At 51.1% G+C, this 10,000-nt stretch overlaps 1 protein-coding gene across 3 annotated transcripts in view; it reads left to right on the top strand.

Annotated features, from left to right (window-relative positions):
• Window positions 1-10,000, top strand: part of LOC121875304 (myocyte-specific enhancer factor 2-like) — a 104,698-nt gene that overhangs the window by 27,081 nt on the left and 67,617 nt on the right. Inside the window, exon 1 of one of the 3 annotated variants that reach the window (XM_042379783.1) lies at window positions 2,241-2,368. The exons of the other annotated variants lie outside the window; for them this stretch is intronic. The gene's annotated coding sequence lies outside the window, so the exon portion shown is untranslated. Of the gene's footprint in view, window positions 1-2,240; window positions 2,369-10,000 lie in introns of those variants that run through there. 3 annotated transcript variants of the gene reach the window in all.

Here is a 10,000-nt window from a genome sequence, read left to right as displayed (position 1 = left end):
GTCACGTGTCAGCTTCTGGCATTATAGTGTGCATGTGTGGCACCGTGGTGGGTATGTGTGGCACCGTGGTGGGTATGTGTGGCACCGTGGAAGGTATGTGTGGCACCGTTTGGTGTGGCACCGTGGCATGGAGGGTGTGCACAGTGGTGGGTATGTGGCACCGTGATGGGTATGTGTGGCACCGTGGTAGGTATGTGTGGCACCGTGGTGGGTATGTGTGGCACCGTGGTGGCACCGTGGTGGGTATGTGTGGCACCGTGGTGGGTATGTGTGGCACCGTGGGTGGGTATGTGTGGCACAGCACAGTGGATGTGTGGCACCGTGGTGGGTATTTGTGGCACCGTGGTGGGTATGTGTGGCACCGTGATGGGTATGTGTGGCACCGTGGTGGGTATGTGTGGCATCGTGGTGGGTATGTGGCACCGTGGTGGGTATATGTGGCACCGTGGTGGGTAAGTGTGGCATCGTGGTGGGTATGTGTGGTGGGTATGTGTGGCACCGTGGTGGGTATGTGTGGCACCGTGGGTGGGTATGTGGCACCGTGGTGGGTATGTGTGGCACCGTGGTGGGTATGTGTGGCACCGTGGTGGGTATGTGTGGCATGTGGTGGGTATGTGTGGCACCGTGGTGGGTATGTGTGGCACCGTGGTGGGTATGTGTGGCACCGTGGTGGGTATGTGTGGCACCATGGTGGGTATGTGTGGCACCGTGGTGGTGGGTGTGGCACCGTGGGTGGGTATGTGTGTGGCACCGTGGTGGGTATGTGTGCACCATGGTGGGTATGTGTGGCACCGTGGTGGTATGTATGTGTGGCACCGTGGTGGGTATGTGTGGCACCGTGGTGGGTGTGGCACCATGGTGGGTATGTGTGGCACCGTGGTGGTGTGTGTGGCACCATGGTGGGTGTGGTGTGGTGGGTGGTGTGGCACCGTGGTGGGTATGTGTGTGCACCGTGGTGGGTATGTGTGGCACCATGGTGGGTGTGTGTGGCACCGTGGTGGGTGTGGCATGGCGTGGTGGGTATGTGGCACCATGGTGGGTATGTGTGGCAGGTGGGTATGTGGCACCGTGGTGGGTAGTGTGTGGCACCGTGGTGGGTGGTGGCACCATGGTGGGTATGTGTGGCACTGTGGTGGGTATGTGTGGCACCGTGGTGGTATGTGTGCACCGTGGTGGGTATGTGTGGCACCATTGGTGGTGGTATGTGTGGCACCGTGGTGGGTATGTGTGGCACCATGGTGGGTATGTGTGTGGCACTGGTGGGTATGTGTGGCACCGTGGTGGGTATGTGGCACCGTGGTGGGTATGTGTGGCACCATGGTGGGTATGTGTGGCACTGTGGTGGGTATGTGTGGCACCGTGGTGGGTATGTGTGGCACCGTGGTGGGTATGTGTGGCACCGTGGTGGGTATGTGTGGCACCATGGTGGGTATGTGTGGCACCGTGGTGGGTATGTGTGGCACCGTGGTGCATGTGTGGTGTGTAACCATGGTGGGTATGTGTGGCACTGTGGTGGGTATGTGTGGCACCGTGGTGGGTATGTGTGGCACCGTGGTGATGTGTGGCATGCACCATGGTGGTATGTGTGGCACCGTGGTGGGTATGTGGGCACCGTGGTGGGTATGTGTGGCACCATGGTGGGTATGTGTGGTGGGTATGTGGTGGGCACCGTGGTTATGTGTGGCACCGTGGTGGTATGTGTGGCACCGTGGTGGGTATGTGTATGTGGTGGGTATGTGTGGCACCGTGGTGGGTATGTGTGGCACCGTGGGTATGTGTGGCACCGTGGTGGGTATGTGTGGTGTGGGTATGTGTGGCACCGTGGGTGGGTATGTGTGGCACCGTGGTGGGTATGTGTGGCACCATGGTGGGTATGTGTGGCACCATGGTGGGTATGTGTGGCACCGTGGTGGGTATGGGGGGTTGGTGGCAGTGGCAGCGTTGCAGGTCGTACAGGAGGCGGCAGTGATTGGGTGAGAGCGCGTGACGTCACGAGAGATCGATGGCGGGGTGGTGAGAGGGCAGGAGGGGAGTAAGGGGTAGATGGAGGCGCTCGCTCCCCTCACCTGGCTGGCCCTCACCTCACCCACCACTCCCGCCGCCGCCCACCTGGTGACTGGGCCCACCGAGCGCTGCCATTGGTGCAGGCACGTGACGTCACGGGCCGGAGGGTGAGGCGGAGCGGGGCGCCACCTGGCGTCTTGGCCGTGGCGCCGGGAGTGAGGGAGGCTCGTGTGGCTAGAGCCAGAGTGTGGCGCCACAGTTGTTGGCTCCGGCCCCTGCATGAGGCTAGTGTTGTGTGCATCACCCGCCCCTACGCCGCCGCCGCCACCACCGCCGCCTCTCACACACTACCACCACACTCCAGGTAGGCTCTCACGGGTATTTTTACTTCTGGCACAACGTTTCGATTTCAATTTTAGATTGTAAGAGTCAGAGACGTGGACTTGTGAGCAAAAGTGACGGGCCATTGAAGGATCCCGGGCGCCGCGAGATGGTGGCACGTGCCGCCCTACCTGTGTTGACCCTCCACTCTGCTGGCCCGCCCTCCGTGGCTGAGTTGTGGTGGAGGTTGTGTCCAGCACCACACCATGTACCCCGTAGTGGAGGCCGAGGTGGTGCTGTCAGTGGAGACAATCGTGGTTGTGACACACTAGTGGAGACCGCTTGTGGTGGAGACTTAGTGTTGGAGACCGTGGTGTAGTGCCGCCTCTTACCCGCCACCACCATGGGTCATGTGAATGTGGGGAGTGTTGGTTCATCTTAACCCATGCCCGTGGTAATGGTAGTGGACCGGGCCATGGTGGTAGTGGACCGGGCCATGGTGGTAGTGGACCGGGCCATGATGGTATTGGACTGGGGCATCGTACCCTGGTCCACCACCATCTTGCCCACAGTCCGCCACCATCATGCTCAGGTCTCCCACCATCACGGGCATGGGTTAAGATGAACCAACACTACCCACATTCACCTGGCCCACACCATCACCCACTGGTGTACATGGTGAGCCACGCCATCACCGGAGCATGATGGCGGTGGGCTGGGGCATCATGGGTGAGATGGACCGGGGCATCAGGGGTGAGGTGGACCGGGGCATCAGGGGTGAGGTGGACCCGGGCATCATGGGTGAGATGGACCGGGGCATCATAGGTGAGGTGGACCAGGGTATGATTGAGGTGGACCGGGGCATCATGGGTGAGGTGGACCCGGGTATCATGGATGAGGTGGACCAGGGCATGGGTGAGGCGACTGGGCACTGCAAGGTGGGACCGGGGCATGGTGGATGAGGTGGGACGGGGCATGGTGGGTGAGGTGACTGGGGCATCATGGGTAAGGGGTGGACCGGGGCATCATGGGTAAGGTGGACTGGGACTGCGGGTAAGGTGGACTGGGGCATGGTGGATGAGGTGGGACCGGGGCATGGTGGATGAGGTGACTGGGCATGGTGATGAGGTGGACTGCATGGTGGGGTGAGGGACCGGGACATGTGGTGAGGTGACCGGGGCATGGTGGGGAAGGTGACTGGACATGGTGGATGAGGTGGGACCGGGGCATGGTGGGTGAGGTGGGACCGGGACATGGTGGTGAGGACCAAAGTACATCAAGGGGTAAGGTGGACTGGGCATGGTGATGAGGTGACCGGGGCATCAAGTGGATGAGGTGACCAGGCATCTTGGGTGAGGTGACCGGGGCATCGCGGGTAAGGTGACCAGGCATGGTGGGTGAGGTGATCAGGCATCAGTGATGAGGCGTGACCAGGCATCATGGGTGGGAGGTGGACTGGGGCATGGTGGGTGCTGAGGTGAACCGGGGCATGGTGGGTGAGGTGGGACTGGGGCATCGTGGGTGAGGTGGACCAGGCATGGTGGGTGATGAGGTGAACTGGGCATGGGGCAGGCATGAACTGGGCATGGTGATGAGGACTGACGGGCATCATGGGTGAGGTTGACTGGGGCATGGCGGGGTGAGGGCAGGTGGGTGCGCCTGGGCAAGGGTGGAGGCAGCGGGACTCTGACCACCTTACCGACGATTCCCTTCAGCAGGAATCTTGCCAACGTTACCGCGAGTCAGTTGTGTTGTGGCGCGCACCTCCCCTGACCTCTACCTACTCCTGTGAGACCAACCGTCCTCTCTCTACGTTTACTTTTGCACGCGACTCCTGTGGCTTCTCCCTTCACCTGTGAGGCCAGACTCCCTCTCCCCCCCCCCTTTTCTCCCTCCCACACCTCCACACCACCCGCAAACTTTACCTCCACCTGTAGAATCCGCCCTCCCTCCCTCCCTCCCTCCTCGCCATGTGGTCGGTCCTACGGTTTAACACGGTCGACTAAATCAATTTCAGGATTACCTTTTTTATGATCAGTGTGATGTTGAAATCCTCGTTTGTAATGCCTCAAAGTTGGTATGTTGCAAGATGTGGAGGTGTTGCAGGGTGTAGTGTTGCAAGATGTGGAGGTGTTGCAGGGTGTAGTGTTGCAAGATGTAGAGGTGTAGCAGGGTGTAGTGTTGCAAGATGTGGAGGTGTTGCAGGGTGTAGTGTTGCAAGATGTGGAGGTGTAGCAGGGTGTAGTGTTGCAAGATGTGGAGGTGTTGCAGGGTGTAGTGTTGCAAGATGTGGAGGTGTTGCAGGGTGTAGTGTTGCAAGATGTGGAGGTGTAGCAGGGTGTAGTGTTGCAAGATGTGGAGGTGTTGCAGGGTGTAGTGTTGCAAGATGTGGAGGTGTTGCAGGGTGTAGTGTTGCAGGATGTGGAGGTGTTACAGGGTGTAGTGTAGCAGGGTGAGTGAGTGGAGGTCTCCCGCTCTGTAATGGACAAATTTCACCACCACAATCGCGAGCATTTGTCTCTCATCGACTTGTGTATGGCCTTACAATCATCCTCTTTGACGCTTCACTTCTTTTCGTTCTCGTGTAGCACTGACCGTCTGCTTGCCTGTCGTCTTAAATCATCTGTTATCCTAAAGGTGTCTTGTCGTCCCCAGTCGTGGATTTGGTGATGATCTGTGGTCGTTTCTCCATGTCGTCTTTGGTGTCGTCGATATGTATAGTCTTAAAACAGTGTCGACAGTCGTTGTGGTGTGGGCATGGGTCTGGTCGTAGATGGTGTGTGTGTGTAAGTCTGTGACCCGCTCCATGTCGCCGCGTCGTCAAGGAGGAATCACTGCCACCCAGGATGACGTCTTGGTCCAATGATAATAAAGAATATGGTTGTGGGTTTCTGATTTGTTTCAGTTGTAACAATGATCCTTCACTGGAAATTTATATCAAGTTAAAGGTTGAGAAAATATTGTCATTTATCACGTGTGTGTGTGTGTGTGTGCGTGTGTGTGTGTGTGTGTGTGTCATTGCATTTATACTGTATTATTATTATTATTATTATTATTATTATTATTATTATTATTATTATTATTATTATTATTATTATTATTATTATTATTATTATCACTGGTTCACCCTTGAGGAAAAACGAACAAATGTTACAAAAAATTTAATTAGCCCCACAACTGCTTCACACCTGGCAGAAGACGGGCGAAAGTTATCCTGGCGTTACATTATCATCATATTCAGGGGAGTACGAGAGGGTCATTGTATTCAAAAGGGTTAAGATATCATACTCAAAGGGTTAAGGGGTTTTACATGGCTGATTCATTATACTTTAAGGGGTTTAATTTACCGTGTTAATTCTTCGTATTCTAACACCTGTGATATAATGAGAATGGAAAGTGATTTGGTGACTTGGTTTAATAAAATGACTTCTACTGTCACCCCTCTATTTCACCATCACCCCCTTCCTCATGACACCCCTCGCCCATGACACCAATTGACACTTCTCTTGACACCTCCCCCGTTTGACTCTCTTGACACCTTCCCTTTGATACTTCTCTTGACACCTCCCCTTTGATACTTCTCTTGACACCTCCCCCGTTTGACTCTCTTGACACCTCGCCTTTGATACTTCTCTTGACACCTCCCCTTTGATACTTCTCTTGACACCGCCCCTTTGATACTCATCTTGATACCTCCCCCCATTTGACACTCTTGACACCTCTCCCACTTCTGACATCCCTTTGACAACACCTCACTTGTATTGAGATCCCTTACTTTGACACTTCCCTTCTTCTGACACTCTCTTGACACTTCCTTTCTTCTGACACTTTCTTGACACTTCCTTTCTTCTGACAATCTTGATGACACCTGCCTTCTCCCCCTTTGACATTACTTATCTGTGAAACGTTGCTTAGTACGCCCAGTGTCTCCATGAAAATTGCGATTGAAGTCAGAAATCAGGTGAACGTTCTCCTAGCATGTAGTTCAGAACGCCAGGCTCTTGATCGCTCGTGCTGGCTGGAAGCAGGCGAAACGTTCATCTGGAAGGAGATCACTCACGATAAAAAATAAAAAAGAATGTCAGGCGCTGCTGATTGCTCGTGCTGGCGCTATTTTTGAATATCATGGTCTTCGGCGTTAGCTCCAGACCAGCGGAGGAAAATTAGCAATACTTGGATCAGATAATGTGTTAAAGGCGTTCCCTGTTGATTGTTCTTGTGTGAGCCACCATCTTGTTTGTTTGTTTACAGCGAGAGTTGTTTACAATGTTGTGCGGTGGGTGATTATGTCTTTGATGCCCTGAGTATGATGAGTTAACCCTTTGAGTATAATGACTTAACCTACTTGTGTATGATGATTTAACCCCCGAGTATGATGACTTAATCCCTCGAGTATGATGACTTAACCCCTCGAGCCCACAGATGTTAACGGTATGATGTTAGCCTCAGTACCCCAGTATGATGCACTGTGAATCCCGAGTATGATGCAACCCTCGATATGATAATAACCCACTTGTGTATGATGATTTAACCCCGGTATGATGACTTAACCCTCGAGTTTGATGACTTAACCCCTTGAGTATGATGACTTAACCCCTCAGTATGATGACTTAACCCCTCGAGTATGATGACTTAACCCCTTGAGTATGATGACTTAACCCCTCTAGTATGATGACTAACTTATCATTTCGTTGACTCACCTCTTCCTCTCCTCTCCTTCCTCCCTCCCCTCCCCCCCCCCCCCCCCCCCCTTCCTCCCCCCCTCCCTCCTTCCTCCCCCCCCTTCCTCCCCCTCCCTTCCTCTCCTCTCCTTCCTCCCTCTCCTTCCTCTCCTCTCCTTCCTCCCCTCTCCTTCCTCTCCTCTCCTTCCTCCCCTCTCTCTTAATTCATATTCTTAGTGTCTCTCCTTCATATTTTTGTTTACCTCTCTTATTTTCTCTTCCCCTCTTCCCCATTCTCTTCACCCCCTTTCTCTCCTCCCCTTTTCTCTCCTCCCCCCTTTCTCTCCTCCCCCTTTCTCTCCTCCCCCTTTCTTACCCTCCCTCTCACATCTCATTTCCTCTGTCCCTTTTTTCCTCTTCTAGGTCTACCTCTCTCTCCTCTCTCTCTTTCCCACTCTTCTCCCTCCCTCCTTCCCCACCTCCTCCTGGTGTTGGTCCATTTAAGGTCTAGCTTGTTGATGTTGTAGGTCAGGCAGCAGTGTTGAGGGGCTTCTGTACCCCGACCCTGGTGAGTCTCTCCTCCCCCCCCCCCCCCCCCCCCCCCCCCCCCCCCCCCCCCCCCCCCCCCCCCCCCCCTCTCCTTCCTTCCTTCCTTCCTTCCTTCCTTCCTTCCTTCCTTCCTTCCTTCCTTCCTTCTCTACTGTGTGTGTGTGTGTGTCCACCAGTTTTGGAAGGCTGAGAAAATAAGGAAAATTTTAACCGCTGTTGATATTGTTGTTATGGTTGCAGTGCATGTGTATGGTTTAATGTATGGTGTAATGTATGATGTAATATATGGTCTAATGTGTGGTTTAATGTATGGTGTAATGTATGGTGTAATGTATGGTTTAATGTATGGTTTAATGTATGGTTTAATGTGTGGTTTAATTTATAGTTTAATGTATGGTTTAATGTATGGTGTAATGTATGGTGTAATGTATGGTTTAATGTATGGTTTAATATATGGTTTAATATAGGGTAATATAGCTCATATGTTGAATTATATTATTATAGTTATAACGCAATATATAATTAAATAGCTCAGGTATAATAGGAAGGTACTGTTAAATAGCCCAAATACGGCATAATATAATAATATATGACGCCGATATACAACTAAATAGCTCGGATCTGATAAAAGCAAAATATTAAATAGCAACGAGTATGGGGTAAAATAGCACATATATGGCGTAATAGTATAAGGTATATGGTTAGGAGTATGATGCCGCAATATACGCATAAATAGCTCATGTGTGGCGTAATATGTGGGAAGACTGAGGTAACCTGTGTCTAAATAACTCAGTAAGTGTATTTAAATGGCTCAAGGATGGTGTGTGTGTGTGTGTGTGTGTGTGTGTGTGTGTGTGTGTGTGTGTGTGTGTGTGTGTGTGTGTGTGTGTGTGTGTGTGTGTGTGTGTGTGTGTGTGTGTGTGTGTACTAATATTAATAAACGGTTTATTGAAAGTTTAGCAGCCTGAAGGCTGAAAATATACATTGGACATAAAATGAGACTTATTATATACATTGGTGGTTTAATAAAAGCCTTCAATAGAGAAAGGAAGGAACATACAGTGAACATACAGATTAATGTTTACAGTGGAGGTCATGTGAGCTGAGGTGTTGAACAGCAGACACGTAGTGTAGTGACTCCCTCACAGATGGTGTTATGAGGGGCTTGACGTGGTGTAGTAATTCCCTCACAGATGGTGTTATGAGGAACTTCACATGATGCTGTAGCAACTCATTCACTATGTGGTGTCGTAGCATCATGGGGACACCACGTGACGTGGCTGCTGCTGAGCAGCGTCAGGTGCGTCTGACCCGTCTTGACCCGTCGGTGGTCAAGTGTGTGTGTGTGTGTGTGTGTCGGGGTCCAGGGAAGTTTGAGAGCTGTTGTGATCTGATGCTGCTCTCTCATTTACCTTTCCATCGTAATTGTACTTCAGTGAAAAAAATATATATAATCTTCTGAGAACATCCAAAACAAACAAATACATAAATAAACGAACAAATAAATAAACAAACATACAAACAAACGAATAAACAATTAAATAAATAAATAAATAAATAAATAAATTGACGCGCCATTCTTAAATACCTAAACACTAACTGAACAGAGAAAAAAAAGTGTTTATTTTCTTCACCTCTTCCCCATTTGTTTGTGGCTGGAATAAAGGGTTAGGTTAGGAAAGGGTTTAAGGGGGGGTGGGGGTGGGGGGAGATCCTAGGGCATGGAGAGACTAGTGAGACAACTTACTCCTCACCTCGCCTCCTCACCTCGCCTCCTCACCTTTCAGGGCGGAGGGATCAGGTGGTACAGGTGCCTTAATGAGTTATAATGAAGGTGACAGGTAATGGTGTGTGTGTGTGTGTGTATATATTAGACAGGTGAACAGAGGGATACATACACGTACAACATACATACATACACTCTCACTCCTAACCTATAATTCCAACCTAACCTAACCCCAATCCTAACCTAACCTAACGCTACGAGCCCTCTTATAGGCAGCAAAAATGGCCGCCAAGTTTCCATATTTTCTTTATTTGATGAGAGAAAATTTATATCGTTTGGTGAATGATTTTAGTTAATATAATGTGTGTGTCAGGTGTATACGACGGTACGGACGGACACGGCAGGGAGATAGTGGAAGGGGGTCTCTCATTGTCTCTCATTGTCTCATGGGTAGAGAACTAAGGTCTTTGGAGTTTTGTTTTCTAGTTTTTCGTCTATTTTAAGTTTAGTATTGTACGTGTTTACAGCTGCCTAGTGTTTCTTTTATGTTCATTATAACGTCCGTATTTTGTGTGTGTGTGTGGCCGTGTATGTTTCAGTGTGTGTGTGTGTGTGTGGCCGTGTATGTTTCAGTGTGTGTGTGTGTGTGTATGTGTGTGTGTGTCCGTCATCTTGATTCTCGTCTAAATTCTAACTTTATATCGATGTAGATATTTTAACATGGTGGCACCTTGAGAGC

Source organism: Homarus americanus, unplaced genomic scaffold (assembly GCF_018991925.1).
Source record: "Homarus americanus isolate GMGI-L3 unplaced genomic scaffold, GMGI_Hamer_2.0 scaffold56241, whole genome shotgun sequence".
Classification (NCBI taxonomy): Eukaryota; Metazoa; Arthropoda; class Malacostraca; order Decapoda; family Nephropidae; genus Homarus; species Homarus americanus.
The sequence above is the reverse complement of the archived record's forward strand: the minus strand, read 5'-3'. Positions and strand labels throughout refer to the sequence as shown.